The sequence below is a fragment of the Phyllostomus discolor genome, chromosome 4 (assembly GCF_004126475.2).
Source record: "Phyllostomus discolor isolate MPI-MPIP mPhyDis1 chromosome 4, mPhyDis1.pri.v3, whole genome shotgun sequence".
Classification (NCBI taxonomy): Eukaryota; Metazoa; Chordata; class Mammalia; order Chiroptera; family Phyllostomidae; genus Phyllostomus; species Phyllostomus discolor.
The window spans coordinates 181791758-181812469 of record NC_040906.2 but is presented as its reverse complement, the minus strand read 5'-3'; the positions used below and the strand labels follow the sequence as shown (position 1 = coordinate 181812469).

Sequence of the window (20712 nt, the reverse complement as noted above, 5' to 3'; positions counted from 1 at the left end):
TCAAAAAGGTAATAAGTGTTGACAAGGTTGTATAGAAATTGGAATGCCCATGTACCACTGGTGGAAATGTAAAATGACACGACCTCTTTGGAAAACAGTCTGGCAGTTTCTGAAATGATTATTCATAAAGTTACCTTATGATCAGCCTCTAGGCATATACCTGAGAAGAGCAAAAATGTATACTACCTTAAAAATTTATATGAGAATATTCATAGCAGCATTATTCATAATAACCAATGAATAGAAATAACCCAAAATGCCTTTTAACTGATGAAGGGATAAATAAATTGTAGAATATAAACAGAATATTAATTGACATCAAAAAGCAATGAAGTGCATCCAAACTAATGTTATCCAATGTTGTTCAGCTCCAGTGCAGCACTGTGGGGCATGGACTAAGACCAAAAACAGACATTTATTTAATAAATCTATAGTTAAAGGGTATAAAATTTTCTAATTAATTGTTATAAAATTCCTCTAGCCTATTTCCTGAGATTCGTGCCTATGTTAGGAAACTTTCTTGTTGGGAACTGCCCTGCCTGGTTCCAGGAGCTGTAACCCCCCTGTGGCTAAGGCTGAGTGAATGACCTTTGGACCATAAGCCACTAAGGAGACAAAGTTTATCTCCCTGGCAGGGGAGCCACCTCTGCCTCTTTTACTTTATCCTGCCTGGCCCCCAATGCTTTATCGGTAAGCCAAAGATGGGTAAGATTTCTCAAGAGAGGGATGACTTAAGACAGGCACAATCATGAGGGCCCCCAGGGAAGGACTTGGGGGCTACAGAAAAGGGGTGATAGACCTTCACCCCTTGGCTTAGACATAGCCTGAGTCCTCATTCTGTCTTTGAGAAGTCTCCTAATCTCGTGACTGCCTTACTTCCCCTGCCTGACTTAAGCCTAAAACAATGCCTTAAGCCTCAAACAATGCTGGTAGTGGGTACTGCCCTGGATTGGAAAGGGCAGGTTCCCTAGGGCGATCAGGCCTAAGAGAAAATAACTAAAATCCTGTGAAACCTGCTTTGTTTAGAATGCTCTCAATTAAATGATAAGGGTCCAAGCGGGAACTGAGTTTCTTCCCCAAAGTTTTATGGCCATTTAACTATCTGACCGTGACTCAAAATAGGCCCTCAGAGTTCTTTGTATATTATCTATTATTTGATCCTTACTGCCTGATAATCATTAATGAGCTTTATGTATACACTCTGTATTCCTATGCAAACTGAATCCAATAAAAGCTTGTCAAGGCAAGGGTCCAGGGGCTCTCCTCTTGAGAGAGAAGTCACACTGTCCCTTTTCCTCCACAGGACTTGTAGTATGTGTGAATTTATTTCATCTCATCCATAATGCCTCAGACACTGCAGGCCGGTGTCCATATCACTTTCTGATTAGTTTATTACTGTTACAATTAGTTCGTTGTTTTAAATGGTGAAGATATGGTTCACTTTTCTTATTATATAGAACAATGCTAATTGGATTTCTTTCACCTAGCAAAAATCATAATTTTCCAATTTATAATCAAGTAAAGCAAATTTAATAAGCAAAATACAAGAAGAACTTAGTCTTAATTCTTAAGAGATAGTAAGTAAAAATATCAAAGTAATTTTTCCCACACTATAAAATTTACTATAAAAAGCAATTCATAATGGACTCTATTAAATACATGTCAGTATTTCACATTAAAGCTGTGAGTTAACTGAAGCGATTAAAATAATTTGAAATAAATTCTCACCTTGAGCAGTGTCAACCTTTACTGAATTATATTAAAATCATCCATCAGCATAAATTTGGACCTACAAGGGGGAGCTAAAAATACAAAACAATTATCTTCTGGGGAGGAGGCCCCTTGTAGTACAGGCTTCCCTCGTTAGGTGAGTGTTCCAGGAACCCATCTGTATCAGTGCACCAGCTGGTGTTGTTGTGAGGGGCTGCATTCAGCTTCAGTGTTGTTTTAAGACACTTGCAGTGTTTTCCCATTTCATGATGGGTGACTCATGAGTGCACTTGCCCACACCTAGCTGAGTGTTCAGCTGTTTTTTGACCAAAAATGGCATGAACCCCACTCCTCACCCTGCCTATTCACCTGGTCATGCCCCAAGCAACTCATTTTTGTTGTTGTTTCCCTTGATGAAAAAGTCATCAAAAAATGTTTTGTCAGTTTGGGAAAGATAAAACAAAAAATGGCAGAAACACTAAAAGACATCAATATTGACAAGTTCAAAAACTGGTTTGAGCAGTAGAAAAAATGTTTCAATAGGTGTATTGCATCAAATAAAAAGTATTTTGAAGGTGACTGAAGTTTAAACATGTAAGACTAAAAACATAATTTTTGGCAAATACATTCCAAGTTTCGGGGTTCTCCCCTTATATCTGTCATTGAGCAACATACAATTTATCTACTGGTAATAAGTTATGCAAACCTGACTTTGAAAGAGTCTAAGAAGTATTTAGAAAAAAACAAAAACCAAACAAAGAAAACCCTAATTTCTTATCATTGTAATATAAGCAACTAAAACCAATTTTAAGTCATATTTTTGAGATGTGAAGAGCAGAGGCCTGTAGTTAAGTATAACAATTGAAAGAATTTTAAAATTAAACTTTTGTACAAAGTTATGAGTATCTATAGAACTTTTAGTACACATTAACAAGGAACTGTGGTTTTCAGATGTCTGCAAATTTATTTAAATAACAACCTTTTTCCTTAAGAAATAATACAGCCTTTTTATTTTTATGCATTATGTACAATAAAAGAAAGAAGCACTGTGCGGTGATATGGTTGAAAGGTTATTATTACGCCAATGACAGAAACAAAAGTATATTATCTCTTGGATGATGTCAATGAAAGGGTATCATTACTTTTTCTGAAAAGAACATTCTGGTAAGTAAACACACAAGTACTGTATTTATTGCATTTTATTCCATATGTATCTCCAAGGAAATCAGAAGAAGTGCAATTAGTTTGTGATGTTTCGGGGGGGAAATCTTTGGTTTTATTTGTTCAACAAAAATTTTTGAATCACTTATATTTTCATCAAATTTCCCCTTTATACCATAGCATTCTATTTTGCTATCCACTCTATATTTCTCACACACATCCCAAAGTTATCTTGCCACAGAGAGTGAAAATAAAAATTAAAATTCTAGAAGAAAGTGCTTAAATGTCCAGTGTTAAGTCTATTGAAGGGTTATGCATATCACACAAAATTATGTGTACTGCAGCTCTATAAGTCTCTGCAAATAAGCATGTTATTCTAAGAAATGCCATTGTAATATGTAAATAAATAAATATTTCCAAAACATTAGATTATTGTAAACTAAATTAAGCTAATCTGTTACTTAAATTACTTTTTATTAGTGTCTTGGAAATCAGTGGTCACTGTTCATTGCATTTTTCCAAGTGAACTGTCAGGCTTAAAGACTTTTAAATACCATTAAGATGCTACAGGTACAACAGATCACACCTGGAAGAATGTAATTTAAAAGGAGAATTCTTTTTATATTAAAAGGTAGCAGTTGATTCTTGAAGTATATTAACACTAGGGTTTTCCTCACCAAAATTCTCTCCAAATCTACAAAGTATCAACGAAAAACAAAACTACAAATTCCAAAGTACATGCATGTCTTACCCCTTTTATCAGTTTGATATCTCAGATAAAATATGTAGGTTCTACATAGACAAATCTTTCACCATTCAAGTTAAGGACGATCCAGCTAGGTGTGCTGGCCAAGTGACATTTTCCTGTTGCTTATTGTAACTACAGGAAGATGCTTTCACAAGAAGAGAAAGCATCTATGTGAATAATGGTTAGGAAAATACACATGCTTCTCCTTGCAATCTCACAGATCCTGTTTGATTAACCTGATGATGGGTGGATCAATTCAAAATAATCACTTTCATATTTCTTTAGCACCTTTCTTGGAGATTTTTTTCTTGGGTCCCCTGCCACATAAATGTTAATTTGCCTGTTCTTTTTCTTTTCTCCCTCCTCAGATAATTTGATTTCATCGTTATTGTTGTTGTTGAGTGTAGGTCCCATTTATTTTCAAATTTCTAGGACAAAGATCATAGTCACTTCCCCTATTTTAGAATAGGTATAGCCTCAGCTTTCTTCACAAACTGTAAAAATGGACCATCATTCACTGTAATTATGGAAGGAATGAATTTCCAGCTTTCCCACCTAATTCTTCTATGTCAACCAAGTATGATAATAAGAGCTAAATTTTGAGGATTATGTGGGAGGCACCATAGTAAGCACTGTACACATCTTAGCTCATTTAATTTTCCCAACTATGCTCTGAGTTACATACTATCATTGTTCTTATTTTATATATAAGGAAACTGACGTATAGAGAGAATAAGTAATTTTAACCTGTTCACACAGTTAATATAACACAGAGCTGGAATTTAAAGCTACCACCTTGACCCTGTGGAACTGCTTCTTTAACCACCATATCACTATCATTTGTTTCTTTCTCCTAAGCTTCCATTAAGCTCAAAAATTATACCTACAGAATACAGGCTTTAAAGTAATTAATGGAATAGTTTAATATTTGTGGCTGTAAAGCATGAGGGCAAGGAAACAATGTCTACTGAGAGAGATTTCAATTAGTATTGACCAAAGGGCTTAAAAGAAACAATACCATAGTCAAATTAAAATGCAAACAAACAGCACCATTCTGGGTTCTTTTGGCTACCACCATGCACACTAAAAACATGTAATATCTCTGCATTTCTAAATATTGGACATTGAGAGGTGGGCACTAAATTGAACTTTGGCTCCCTCTTCAAGTTCTAAACAATTCAGAAACTGAAGCAGGTATCAAAGAGATGGATATCAGAATACCATCTTCGTTGTCAACAGTACTAGGTTGGAGGACAGGGTTTAAACCTGTAATTTTCTGGGCTTGCTGGTGCTCCCCTCTAAGTATAGGCCTTGATACTCTGCACTGAAAGATAGTTCTGTTCTCTGGGAACTGACAACCTCTCCCAGCCAGCTGGAAGCAGAATCCTAGTTTTAACAACTTAGTGCATTACAAAGGTAGAAATCAAATGGGTGAGTAAGGTAATAGACAGCAACACTAAGCAATGATGTTATACACTAACTTCTCACCATCGGTTAATCACTTTGGTTATTTATTTATTTATTTATTTATTGCAAATGAGATATTAGAGTTAAGGTGGAAGAGAGTTACTCTAGACAATATACATTATTTTATATGTCTGTGAAAAATTTTTTAAAGATTTTATCTATTTATTTATTTTTAGAGAGAGGTGAAGAGAGGGAGAAAGAGGGGGAGTACAATATCAAATTGTGGTTGCCTCTCACACACCCATGACTGGGGACATAGCCTGCAACCCAGGCAAGTGACTGGGGATGCTTTGGTTCACAGGCTGACACTCAGTCCCCTGAGCTACACCAGGCAGGGCCCTTGTCTGTGAAATTTTTACAATGCATATCAAGTACAAAATGACAAAGAATGTTTTTAAAAATTCAAGAAAATAGTTTTGTAGATCATATTCTTTTATAATAATGCAGTAATACATTATATATGCTATATATGGCTATTATATAAAATATAATCTCTAAGAAAGACAGCACTCAGACATATATACTCATGTGTGTGTGTATATATATATATATACATATTTTAATAAACATTTTGAAATTGTAGACTATTGAACAAATTTTTATTGACTTCTACCTAATGGCATCTAAGTGGTAGGAAACAGCTAACTTCTGTTACTTCTGCTTAAACATACCTGGTTAGGGGGAATCTTGCATTTAAAAGAACGTGTGCCACAGTGGCATATACTTAGCATAGTTGTATCGGGACACCTAATATTTGTAATACATAAAAATATTTATATATATTTACACACACATATATATTTACACACACATATATAATTATTTTGTTAGTAACAGAGACAATGTTTTCTTTAATTTTTTGGATAGTATTAACACATGACTCATGTTTGAACTCCAGATGGTAAAATGAGGACCAGTAGGTGACACTTAAACTATTTTAAATCCACAGAAGAAGACTTGCAGCTTTTGAAATCTACATTTTAGCACATGTATCCTGATGTGGACCCTGGCTTGTGGGGTCCTCGACATTGTGGATAGGGGAGAGACATTCACACAGACTACAGAGTCCTGTGGAGGAAAAGAGCGAGCAGCTTCGCTCTCAGGAGCCGCCAAAAGCCTCAGTCTCCACCATGACAGGCCTTGATTGGTTTCTCAGCACATTACATGATGGTCATCATTTACTATGCACAGGTTAGCCTTAGGTGGTTACCTTTTACAGAAAACAAAAGAGCCAAGCTGCTAATCACATCACAGAAGAGGGATATTTGCAAATGAAAAGGGAAAAGTAGTTGAACCAGTTACACTCCATACTGGGGAGTTTTAGCATGGATTTAGGAAGTTACTTTGCAGTAAATGCCCTCAATTCAGGGTGAGGGAGATTTTTAGCAAAAGCAAGACTCAAAGCGACCTAGGCACATTGCAGGCCTGATTCCCCACAGAAGAACCTATCCGTGGGCATGGGTCATGTGCATCTCCGAGTGGGAGCTGGGCCCACACCATGCAGAATGGTCTCCTACAGTATCCCAATAAGGACATGTTTCTACACAGATACAACACCACTGTAACGATAGAAAATATGAATAATAATTTTATAATATCATCTAATTCAGTCGTTACTCAAATTTCCCCAATTATGTTCAAAATATATTTATAGTTTTTTTTTAAACTTGAATATCCATTTAAAGAATCATATATTGCGAAAAGTATTGTTGTGTCTCAAAAATCGCCTTTAATCTACAGTCTTCCTACTCTCTTTTTTTTTCAGTATAAAATTTTTATATTTAGAATTAGCCAGCTGGACTCAGTTTAGATGACCCCAATTTTGTTGGCAACCTCCATCATAGTCTGGAGCTAGTCAAACATATGCCTTCTTCTCCCCATCAGGCCTGATGGCCTTCAGGGTGTTGACCTTGGCCACATCAATGTCATAGAGCTTCTTCACAGCCTGTTTGACCGGGTGCTTGTTGGCCTTGACATCCACAATGAACATAAGTGTATTGTTGTCTTCTATCTTCTTCATGGCTGACTCAGTAGTCGGGGGAACTTAATGATGGCATAGTGGTCAAGCTTGTTTCTCCTGGGGGTGCCCTTATGAGGATATTTAGGCTGCCTTTGGAGCCATAGTGACTTAGGCCTCCTGAAGGTGGGTGACATGTGGATCTTCTTCTTTTTGTGGCTGTGGACGCTTTTTAGCACTGCTTTCTTTGCCTTCAAAGCCTTTGCCTTGGCTTCGGCTTTGGGAGGGGCAAGGGCTTCCTTCTTCACTTTGGGCACCATCTTTGTGGAAAAGGCAAGCCTTCCTACACTTTAGAGAGTATTATTTCTTTTTTCTTGACTTTGACTTTTTAAAAAGTCCTGACTTGAGAAGTCCTGGTTTCAAATTATGGCTTGTCTGATTGATTTATAATGGTACCATTTAGTTTGTTTCTCTAATTACAATGCTTCTTGTAAGCTACAAATTGGAGAGATGCTTTATTCAGAATAAACATTATTGGCAAAACTACTTTATTGGTAATGATTTATAGATTTTATATTGTATAGCAGAAGACACATAGCTGTCTGCCCATCCTATCATTAGTAACTACTATGATTGACCTTCCTCGGTTGGATAGTGACTGCCAGATCTTTTCATACTGAAGGTACATTTTACCCTTTACAATTAGTAAGCAATCTATGTAGTGATATTTTATCACTGTGAGACTTTGATTACTCCCAACAATCTGTTAGCCAAAGATTTTATCTTCCATTGATGCTCCTGCCTGAATATCAGATATCATATCAGTGCTGCAATAGTGATTTCTAAAATCATTTTTTCTATATTTATTAATAAAATACTGATTACTCAGTATCGACTACGCATCTCCATTGGTTTCCTTGCCTCATTGCCTCCTTCCCTTCTTTACAATGCATCTGCTAGAATGCAGCACAACTGTTTTTGACCCACATCACCTTTCCAAAACATTGTTTGCCCTGAAATCAAATGTACCGGAAGTGGAATTACACAGAAAATACCAAAATGGTTCTCAGAAACAGCCAAACCTCTGAAGTGTGCCATATTTAAAAATAAACAAATCAGCACTGGCTGGTGTGGCTCTGTGGATTGAGTGCCAGCCTGTGAACTGAAAGTTTGCTGGTTTGATTCTCCGTCAGGGCATATGTCTGGGTTGCGGGCCAGGTCCCCAGTTGAGGGCGTGTGAGAGGCAACCTATAGATGTATCTCTCACACGTCCATTTTTCTCTCACTCTATTTCTCCTTCCCTCCCCCTCTTTCTAAAAATAAATAAAATCTTAAAAAAATAAAAACAAACCAAAAAAAATAAAATTAAAAATAAATAAACCAATAAATAAGCTAACAGATAAATTCTTCAGTAGATCCTCACATATCATAATATGAAATTTAAACTTTTCTGGATTTCTTTCTATGAAAAACTCTTTCTTTAAGTAGCACCATATGAGCATTTCTCAAGTCACGTGTTCCATACATAACGACGAGGTCCTAGAGGGGTATTTGAGGAGAGCTAAATAAAGGACATTTTATAAATGTGCAGACAGGTTCATAAAGAGACAGAGTGTAGAATCCTACAATTTTCAGCAAGTGAGGAGCATTGCCAGACCTAGAATGAGGCTCCGTGAGAAAAGCCATCTGAAAGAAGTTGCGGTCTTCAGTTGAGGAATGCAGTAAATCTGCGGTGACCTTGTTACTGCGAAGAGGGCGCCAAAGAATGAATGTACTCCCTGCTCTCTCCTCTCACTCTCCCCTCCTTGGAGTGCACGTGTTCCAGGTGGGCCAAACACAACCAAACTCCAACACAGGGTGCTGGAGCATGAAATCCATAAAGATCACCATCCCAGCCAGGAACAGTATGGAGGGAAGTGGAGAGTGGATCTGGAAGAGCCCACAGTGAAAACTATTTGACCCGTCATAGGTTAGTAATAGTTGTTACGTGAAAGGAAAGAAAAGGTAACTGCTGTAACTGCTGGCTGAAATAAAGCCTAGTAAATACAAATATATCCATTTATATGTGTTTTACATAGTTCCAGGATGTGAGAAAACATATGATATATAATGTTTTCAAAACTTCATTTTTAATCAACAGTTTTTAAAGACACTTAGTAGAACTGGTTTTCACAGAAATTATGGGACAAAGATTCACTAGATGTACAACAGTGTCTGGTTTACCTGACTCTTTCCAACTATGTTGTAAACTTAAGAGTCAGAACTGTGTCTTTCATATCTGTGATCCCATTGCCTGAGATATAAACATTTACTGAGTGAGTGAGTTAGTGAGTATGTAAAATGAATCAGCTCTAACCTAATATTCAAGGCTCTCCCCCAACACTTTCAATATTACCTACACCTGTTTCTCTACTCCTGCCAAACCATTCCTGATGCACATCCTATACTTTCTCCATGTGGTAGCTTTCATAGTCCTGTGTTTTCTACCAAGAACAGAATTTCTCAATCTTGGCCCAACTGACATTAGACCAGACTGTGCTTTATTGTGGGGGCTCTCCTGTGGATTGTTTACCAGCATCTCACTAGATACCAGAAGCACTTCTTCAGCTGTGACAACAAAAATATCTTCAGACATTGCTAAATGTCCCGAGGGTAAGGATGGGTGTGGTTCCCCATTGAAAATCAGTGTTCTAAAATATCACTTTTATGGTTTTTTCTATTAAATATAAAGGAAGCTTTAAGGTGCTACATTTACACAGATTGTGTGTTTCCTGAAACCATATATGATGCTTCTCTTTTCTCAGGCATTGTAATACTTACTTTTAAACTTCTATATAGCCCTTGTTACTTTCCACTGAGAATTTAATTACTTGAACTCTTCAATTCTTTTCTTAGTTGAAAGGGCCATGAGGAGGATGCTTTCATCTTCCCCAGTGTACCTGGTGGTATCAGCAGGTTCTTTTTTGTTGTCTATAGCATATACTTGATAAGTGTTTTTAAATGAATAAAATCTTGCTTTTTCCATAGCAGAATTGCCATCACATAGTCACTATCTCTCTTTGTACTGAATAAAGGTTTTTAGAGAAAAATGAACCAAATAGGTTCTAACATGGTAAATCTATTCTCGTAACACAGAGCTGGGAGGAATATTTGGTTCACTTGCTGGAATATGAGGGGCCTATGGCTGAGAAAAACAAAATTCAGAAAAACAGCGTATCCATGATTTCACAGTGTAAATATTGAGACTCGAAGAAGGATTCCATGTCTTTTTCATAAGCGTTGTATTAAAATTCTTAATTAACATAAGGATCCAATTGAAACCTAAAAAATATATTGAGGAGACTAAATGCTTAACTTTGGTTGGTTAATATTTATCATAAAACTTTACCTTTAATAATGAGGCCTATAAAATTGTTTTCATCTTCAAAGTGTTTAAGGCATTAATTAATTATTGCAAGACTCCTTTGCAGTAAATAATTAATTATTACTATCACTGTCTTTATTGATGGGAAAATGAAACAAAATTACTTCAGAACTTTAAGGTATTTAGGTCAGCTACAGTGTTAAAGATCTAATTTTTTTCAGTACACATTTTTTTCACTCTCAAACATGATTTAAGAATCATTTTATGAAATATATTTTTCTAATATCAGATATATAAATAATAAACTCTCTTCTTTCCACTAAATATTAAATCAACTTCAATCTTCAGTATTCCAGTTCATGAGCAATAAAACTTTAAAAAGTGGTGACTTCTAGAAATTACATTTTCATTCCTTCAGTATCATTATTAGTAAGTGCATGAACATTTTCTTCAAGAAAAATATGTAATGTTTTCAAATTCTAGCTCAAAAAGAAATGAATTTCAAAACATAGTTTGATGATATCCTGGGGTTTACAAACCTAGCACGTCCCTTGGAAAATAAAATGACACAAAATTTATTATGTTCTGTCATATTTTATAATGCATTCAGAAGTAAACTCTTGGAAAAGTTTTGCATATTTCTGTCAGTGTTGTTTGTGACTTTTCTGTTTCTTTTGAATTATAGCATATATTCAGAGATCTTGGAAAACAAATTACTTGTCCTTTTAATTCCATACCAGGTATGGGTGTGTGTTTGTGTTTGCACAACTTACTCATAACATGGTTATTTATAACAACATCTTCAGCTGCACAAATGAATCGGTGTTTCCTCTGGAGTGTCAACCATTTGTGCTTCTTCTTCAAAGTGGTCATTTAAGTGGCAGCTTCTCACTAACCACCCGATTTCTACCATCATAACTAGCCTTCTTCTGAGTAGTACTTACCTCCATGTAATACGTCAACCTACAATAGTTCTACTTCTTAAGAAAATATAAAGTATTTTATCATGTTGTAAATTGTGCCCATTAGCTGCTTAATAGTTTGGTTCTACAATGCAGGAAACATTTAGGATGGAAGGAAGGAAAGAGAGGGAGTGGTAAGAGAGGAACAGTGTCAGCACTCACCGTTTCAAATAAAGGGTGTCCGGTTAGTGTGAAGGGAGGCAGGGGAGAGGGAGGGACATGATGGAGAAGTACTAGGAATTCCTCTATAGCAGAGAGTATAGTTAGGAGAGATTATTGTCAATGCTGTTATTTTTTCACTTGTGGGATGACTCCAAGCTACTATCAGGGAAGTCTAGAACTCTGCCAGGAGAGGTGTGGATAATCTCCACATAAAGAGCCACTTCAAAATGCTGCCCTGAAACAGCCTTTCTTTTGCTATTTATACATTTCTAGTCATCTACATGCCTGCCACCACTGTGACATTAATCAGAATGTGTGGGTGCATGAAATCAAGACTGCAAGGAGAAAATACTTTTGAGATGATACAGAAAGCAACCAACACTAACATTTCCCCTAAATTTACACTGAATATGCCAGAATGAAAATACTTCTGTCAGAAATACTGCTCCTTTGTTTTCCTGCAGAGTTATCTGAGTCTCTGTTGATTGAATACAATTTTGGCAAAGCATGGCTTGAGTTGTACTAAAATTAGACCTTAGATTAAGATACCATTGCCTCTATTAAAGTACAAACATTTTACTTTGAAGAGATGAAAAGGAAAAAAAGAGAGCTAGAATGATGGATAAAAAAACGGATAAAGAACTTTCTTTATTACCTACATACTCTATAAGATGCACCTGTTGCCTATTTTTATAGGTGTCTTATCATTTAACTCTCATAGCATGACTATAACATATGTATTTATATACCAGTTTTATAAAGAAAAATTCATGCCCAAAGCTGTGAAGTAAATTGCCCAAGATTACTTACCTAATTTGATTAGTCATTTCGCACCAGACCTAACTCTGAAGAGAAACCTTTGTGTACCTCACAATCCTAATTACCTTATTACTCATTTATACTATTTAACACACAATTTAATATCTCAGTGAGAGCATTGAAGCCAATGAAAAGGTGGCAAAGAATAAACAGTGGGTGAGGGGAAAGCATTCCAGAAATAGAGCAAAAAAGAAGTTCTAGAAGAATAAAGAAAACAATGTGGATCAGGAGTCTGTAAAAGCACCTTACAACCACCAGACCTGTGAAATGCACCTTCATGAAAAGCAAAGGCATTAAAATAAACAAAACAACCAATATATGATTGATTCATTTAGTTTATCATAATTAATCAAAATTCTTGAGCATAACACTCTAACATGCCATATAGATTTATTTATTAATTGGCTACAATACCGTATAATATTATTCTTTCAGAAGACTAATAAAAATGTACTGAGAGCAGGAGAGAAAAAGAATCATCATAAAAAACTGACTTGTTTCAGGATAGCCCTATAATAATTCAGCACAATGCCATTAATCCCACCATGTGTTTAGCACCAGCAGACAGTTTCAATTCATTCAGAGCCACTCATTTCTCAGCCAAAATGACGGTGCAAATTCAAATTAATTTTTCACATATTTCTTCAGGTACTTTTAATGGTTTATTAAATTCTGGGAAGAACATATTGTATCTACTGCCTTTCCTCTATTCTCAAAGCTGGTAATTCTACATGAAACTATCAATCTCGACATGATTTATCCTTTATAAGATCATGTTACTTATTTCTCATTAATTCCATTGGCCTCTAAATTGTCCAAGATTTTATATTTTTAATAGCTTATAAGAACCAGTTTGCCAAAATCATATGCAAGTTTTTATATTAACATATACTCTTTTTATTTCACCTTCCATAGTATCTGTACATTTCGCATAGACATAGGGACCTATAAATAGAGCCATTTCTGTTTTCTCGAATTGTTATTTTCCAAAGACATTGGTTCCTTAAACACCTAGAAAGTCAATAGCTTACTTATCCTACAGAAAGGAACATAATAGAGAACTGTAGAAGTTTCTCTTTTTTTAATGCTCTTGCTAAAATAGATTATAATTTGGAGTGGTTTTGAAAATGACGGAAAGCGAAAGGTTACATTTTCTAGGGACTATTTTGTGCTGTTATCACAAAACTCTAATGCTTATCTGGAAAGAACCAGAGGTACAAAGTATCAAATCTCAGCGTTCCATGGAGCCATTTGTGTTAAATGTTGTTATTCCTTGGTTTACTATCTGGGATTTGGACCAGCTGCATGAGACAGAAAACAAAAATTAACAGTGGCCTGAATAAAATAATAATACAATTATCTCTCAGGTAAAAAGAACTCTGAGAGGAAGGCAGTCAGAGCTTTGAGAAACCCAGACTTCTGTCTTCTTTCTCTACCATCCTAATGTATGCTCCTCATACCAAAGGTCAACTCTGGTTTGGCTCAAAAAGAAGAAAAGAAAGAAAAAAGAGGATAAAGCGCATACTTTCTCTTTTTTAAGGAGACTTTGTAGAAATCCTACATTCTATTTCCACTTACATATCCATGGAAAGAAATTAGTCATATAGTCATATTTGACTACAAGAAAGAGTACAAAATAGCCTTTTAGCTGAACAGTATATCGGAGTTTCATCACAAAAGAAGAAAAATAAATGGGCATTAAGAGGTGATTAAAATTCTATGCCACACCAGGTTTTGCTCTTGGTCCCTCAATTTTAAAACCATTCTTTAAATCCCTTTTCACTCATTTTCTATACTCTTTCTTTGGCTAATGGTTTTCATTACCCAACATCTAACTAATCAACCCTATATTATTGTCATGGTCTTCCAAGTCTACATTTATCATTCTATCCTCTCTCCTAAATTCTTAATTTCCAAATACCTACTTCTATTTCTACACAGATATTCTACTTTATGACAGAAACAATGTTATGTCCTCACTAAACCCGTTCTCTTTGGGGGAGCATATAAAAAGAACACATTTCTCAGCCTCCCTTACTATTAAGCTGAAGCCATATGACTAAGTTCAGGCTCATGGACCACTGGTAGAAGTGATATATTCTTATTAGGTCCCATTTGATAGCTCACTCCTTCTTCTATATCTGAGGCAGGAAGTAATGGGCTCCACGATGGCAGAGCTACACAACTGAAGGGGGTTACCTCCCTGACTTAAAGCTTAGAAATGAGCAGTCCCAGAAATACCTCTGCCCAAACCCAAATCAGACTTTATATTAATCCATAATATTTACAATGTTACTTGTTCCAGTAGTATTAATTACACTAGTTAATATAAACAGGTATCAATAATTTAAGGCATCACTATATTCTTTAGTGATTCAAATATAGCATATTTGTTTTGAAAAAAGAACAAATCATATTTGGAATGACTATTTTTTTATATAAACAAGATAGGTTAAAGTTGAATGTTAATCACATTATAAAGGTTAGAAAAGTTGGGAGGACTTCCGGTCAAGATGGAAGCATAGGTAAATGCAGCTTGCCTCGTCACACAACCACATCAAAATTACAACTAAACTACAGACCAAAGATCACTAACAACTGTCAGAAATTGAGTTGAGTGGAAATCTAACAACCACAGAGCTAAAGAAACTGCATCAATCCAGAAGAACAGGAGACTCAGAGATGCAGAACAGGCAGGTCCCACACCCACGTATGGTAGATAAAAATCAGGAGGGATATCTTGGCAGTGAGGGGTCCCAGCCCCACACCAATTTCCCCAGCCCAGGGTTCCATGCCAGGAAGAGAAGGCTGCATAACTTCTGGCTGTAAAAACCAGTGGGGTTGGAGTTGATGAAAAAAACTACTGGGCTCCCTGGCAATTCCTCTTAAAGGGCCCATATGGAACATACTCAGATGTACTCTCTCTGAGCTCCAGCACCGGGTAGCAGCTTGAAAAGCACCAGTGGCAACAGGGGACCTGAAGTGTCTGGCATCAGGGGACCTGAAGTGTCTGGCATCAGGGCAAGAGCTGGGGGACAGCTCTCTCCAAGACAGAAAGGTGGCAAGAGGCCATTATGCCTTTTATGAGCCCTCCACACCACAGAGCCACAGAACCAGGAGACAGGTGCCATATCTGAGACTCCATCAACCTGACTTACAGTTTGCCCCACTCTGGTATGTACCTGAGGCTCCATGCAGCCCAATTTACAGGCTTGCTCCTAGCCCTGTACCTCTGGCGAAGTGGCCCCAGGCCCAGAACTAGCAGCAGCCAAGTTGGATCACAGCTTGACTCCACCCGGGAACCTCCAAGCCCTGCACAATAACAGCCATTATATGGCTTTGTAACTCATGCTGTGTGGCCCCAGGTGGAACCCAGATGGTGGCTAACCTGACCTGTACCATCCAGGAAACCCCAGAGCCTGCACACCCAGTGGACAGATACAGAAACACCAAGGAACCACCACCCTGCCTTGGCACAGCTGACCCTCCACAGAGGGAGAAGGTTGGTAATCAGTGGTCACAGCCAGCCTTTGCAGCTAACTGGCCTGGATAAATCCCTTCCATAGACCTGCCAACAGCAAACAAGTCTCAACTACAAGAGGAGGGGATACTCAGCCCACACAGGGGGCACACCTTGAGCACCCAGTTGGGGTGATAGGGAATGCTGTTCCACTAGAGCCTATAGGTCATGCTACCAAGAAGAACAGAGACAGAATCATGGATATGGAGAGTGCTTTGATGGTTACCAGATAGGAGGGTGGTGGTTTGGAGGAATGGGTGAAGAGGTGAGGAGGTTAAGAAGTATAAATTGGGTCCTGGCTGATGTAGCTCAGTGGACTGAGTGCGGGCTGTGAACCAAAGGGTCGCCGGTTTGATTATAAGTCAGGGCACATGCCTGGGTTGCAGGCCAGGTCCCCGGTGGGAGTCACATGAGAGGTAACCACACACATTGATGTTTCTCTCCCTCTCTTTCTCCCTCTTTTCTCCTCTCTCTAAAAATAAATAAATAATTTTTTTAAAAAGAAATATAAATTGGTAGTCATAGAATAGTTATGGGGACATAAAGTACAGCATAGGAAATGGAGTAGCCAAAGAACTTATACACAAGACCCATGGACATGAACAAAGGTGGAGGAATTTCCTGAAGGAAACAAGGGACACTGGGAAAGAGCAGCAAAGGGGGAAATTTGGGACAATTGTAATAGCACAATCAATAAAATATTTTTGATCCATCTAAGATCAGGGACAAAATAAGAGTGTCTGCTTTCATCACCACTTCTATTCGACAAAGTATTGAAAGTTCTAGCCACAGTGATAAGACACAGTAAACAGAAAAGGAAATAAAAAGCATCCAAATTGGAAAGGAGGAGGTAAAGCTGTCATTGTTTGCAGATGACATGATAGTGTACATAGAAAAACCTGTAGACTCCACCAAAAAACTACTTGACCTAATAAATGATTTTGACAAAACAACAGGGTACAAAGTCAATATTCAGAAATGAAAGGCATTTTTGCACACTAACAATGAAATACAAGAAACAGAAATTAGGAAAACAATCCCATTTACTGTAGCAACAAGAAAAATAAAATACCTAGGAATAAACTTAACCAAGGAGGTGAAAGAACCGTACTCAGAAAAATACAGAACACTGAAGAAAGAAATTAAAGAAGATACAAGTAAATGGAAGCATATAATGTGTTCATGAATGGCAAGAATTAACATCATTAAAATTACTACACTACCCAAAGCAATCTATAGATTCAATGAAATCCCTAACAAACTACGAATGACATATATTACAGATATAGAAAAAATACTTCAAAAATGTATATGGAACCATAAACAATGCTGAATATTCTGAGCAATTTTGTGAAAAAAGAACAAAGTAGGAGGGATCACAATACCTGATATCAAACCATATTACAAGGCCACTGTAATCAAAACAGTCTGGTACTAGCATAAGAACAGGCACATGGACCAATGGAACAGAGAGCCCAGAAATAAACCCATATCTCTATGGTTAATTAATATTTGACAAAGGGGGCAGGAATAAAAGGGAGTAAAATAGCCTCCTTAATAAATGGTGTTGGGAGATCTGGACAAGTACATGGAAAAAAAATGAAACTACACCACCAACTTACAACACACACCATGCACCAAAATAAACTTATGATGGACAAAAGACTTAGATATAAGACATAACACCATAAAAGTCCTAGAGGAGAACCTAAGCAGGATAATTTCAGATATCCCATGCAGCAGTATTTCCACCAACATGTCCCCTAAGACAAGGGATATAAGGGAAAGAATAAAGGAATGGTACTACATCAAATTAAAAAGTTTCTCGGCCCTGACTGGCATAGCTCAGTGGATTGAGTGCAGACTGCGAACCAAAGTGTAGCAGGTTCGATTCCCAGTCAGGGTACATGCTTGGGTTGCAGGCCATGACCCCCAGCCCAATCCAATCAAAAAGCATGCAAAGGACCTGAACAGACACTTCTCCAAGGGGAACATACAGAGGGCCCACAGACATATGAAAGGATACTCAGCATCACTGGCTATCAGAAAGATACAAATTAAAACCACAACAAGACACCATTTCATACTGGTTAGAATGGCCATCATTAAATCAATAAACAACAAGTGCTGACAAGGTTGTGGAGAAAAGGAGACCCTAGTGCACTGCTGGTGGGAATGCAGACTGGTACAGCCACTGTGGAAAACAGTACAGAATTTCCTCAAAAAACTAAAAATGAAACTGCCTTTTGATCCAGTGATTCCACTGCTGGGATTATACCCTAAGAATTCCCAAACACCAATTCAAAAGAAGCAATGAACCCCAATGTTCATAGCAGCATTGTATACAATAGCCAAATGCTGAAAACAGCCTAAATGCCCATCAGTAAATGAATGGATAAAAAAAAAACAACTGGTACACTTACACAAGGGAATACTATGCATCAGAAAGATGGAACTCCTACCCTTCCTAACAGCATGGAAGGAACTGGAGAGGATTATGCTAAGTGATACAAGCCAGGCAGTGAAAGACAAATACCATATGATCTCACCTATAAGTAGAACCTAATCATCAAAACAAACAAGCAGGCAAAATAAAAACAGAGACATAGAAATAGAGAAAAAACTGACAATGACCAAAGAGGAGGAGATTAGAGGATAACAGGGCAAAGAAGGGGACGGGGAAAGTTAAGGAACATGTATAAAGGACCCATGGACGAGGACAATGGGGTGGAGACTGACTGTGGAAGCAGGGGGAGGGTGTGTGTGGGGCAGGGGAAAGCAACTGGGAGAATGTGGGACAACTGTAGCTGAACAAAAATAAAAAATAAATAAATAAATAATTTTTAAAAAGAACAGCCATGGGGACGTAAAGTACAGCATGGGGAATACAGTCAATAACATTGCAATAATTACTACATATACAGTGCCTGGGGGGTACTGGAAATATCAGGGGGCACACTTTGTAGAGGACATGATTGTCTGACTACTATGCTGTGAACCTGAAACTAATACAAAATAATATTGAATGTCAACTGTAATTAACAATAAAATTTTTAAAATAATTTTTAAGAAGGTTAGAACAATTATATATAAAAGCAAAAGAAAAACATCCCAATTAGGGCAAATTTTGGGGTTTCTTTAAATGTCTGATAATTTGGATTAGCATTTTCTCATTGATAAGTACATATACTGTTCCTATTTCTCGATTATAGTATCCTTGTGATTAGATCTGCTGTTTAATGTCTGTTTACAGCACAAATTTATGGCATCTCACTTTGTATTGAATAAGTATTCAAAGATAATAATTATAATGTTGATGAACACAGTGATAATGACAATGCTGATAGAATTGATGTAAAATGTACACTGGTGTCATTATATTAAGATTAGTGAATATGTAATACAGAGTACTTTCATGCCCTGACTTGTGTGACTCAGTGGATTGAGTGCTGGCCTGCAAAGCAAAGGACTGCCAAGTCTATTCCCAGTCTGGACACACGCCTGGGTTATAGGCCAGATAGCCAGTAGGGGATGCGCAAGAGGCAACCACACATTGATGTTTCTCTCCCTCTCTCCTTCCTTTCCCCTCTGACTAAAAGTAAATAAATAAAAAGTCTTAAAAAAAAAAGAGTACTTTCGAGTAAGGTGTTTGGAGTTGGAATAGTTAAAGCTATTTCTCCTCCATTTAATTTTTTTCCACTCTCGGGGTAAAATTTTGAATAGTATTAAATTCAGCTTTCTTTTTTTTTCTTTAATTTTTGGTTGCCTCATCTCTTTTATAGATTCCAATTTTATCATGTGATCACTGTCACCAAGACCTTTAATTTTGGGCTGTCTTCTGACTTTGTATTTGTGAAAATGAAACAATACATTATAAAATCTTAATTGGCACCACCATCCTCTGATAAAAACAAAGTGCCTTCCTCAGAAATCCAAATGTCAACACTTACTGCCTCACTATTTTTTTCCAGTTGACATGTAAACAATTAGTTTTCCAATGTCTCCAAACCCTGAGAGTAGTCACAAGATGGATTCCCTACTCAAATAAAGAATTAGAGTAAATAAGCATTATTGCTGAGACAGGCTCTGTGTACAGTTTGGGGCACTTAAACATGAATTGCAATACGTACAAATGTTTTTAGATGAGAGGTACAAGGACAGCCTTTTTATGCTGTGTGATCTGTGCAGAAATAGTAGCAATATTTATTCTAGTTGTTTGGGCAGAGATCACGTTCAAGTCATATATACACATAAGGTGGGATGACCCGAGATATGAAGAGAACCTTTATACAAACATAATGGACTTCTTTTAAAAATGTCTTTAGGGAGACTTAGAAAATGTGTACAGCTACCTAAGACAAGAAAGATAAAAGGTATTAGTAAGAGAGGGAAAAGGATGAATACAAGTTTTTTGTGTTTTTTAAAGTAGCGTAAAAAGGAGATAAAAAAATTGTAAGATATAATACAGAGCACAGATAATAAAGGGTCGCTGCACTCTACTTTCTTCCAATTTTCCCTGGAAAGAAAAATGGTCCTGAAAACAGGAAAGAGCCGGGGAAATGCCAGGGGGGAACCATTAGGAAACAAGCAGGTAGCGAACAGGGCACTGTCAACTGCGGAAGAAGATTGTTCTGAGTACAGAGGAGAAAACAGCCTGTCTTATTTGATGACAGAACACTCCTCCCCGCAAAAAAAATTAAAACATATTTTCATGTTTGAATAGAAATACAGCCAGATGGTAAGGAATGAAGAGGGCCTGAAAGTGCCTCCTCTGTGTGGCTCTGCCCTCGTTCTCATTTTCACGGCCTTACTCCCAGCGAAGCTCCCACCGTACAGCGGGGC

At 37.2% G+C, this 20712-nt stretch overlaps 1 pseudogene; it reads right to left on the bottom strand.

Annotated features, from left to right (window-relative positions):
• Positions 1 to 6877: 6877 nt before the first annotated feature.
• Positions 6878 to 7371, bottom strand: LOC114494750 (annotated as a pseudogene).
• Positions 7372 to 20712: the final 13341 nt, after the last annotated feature.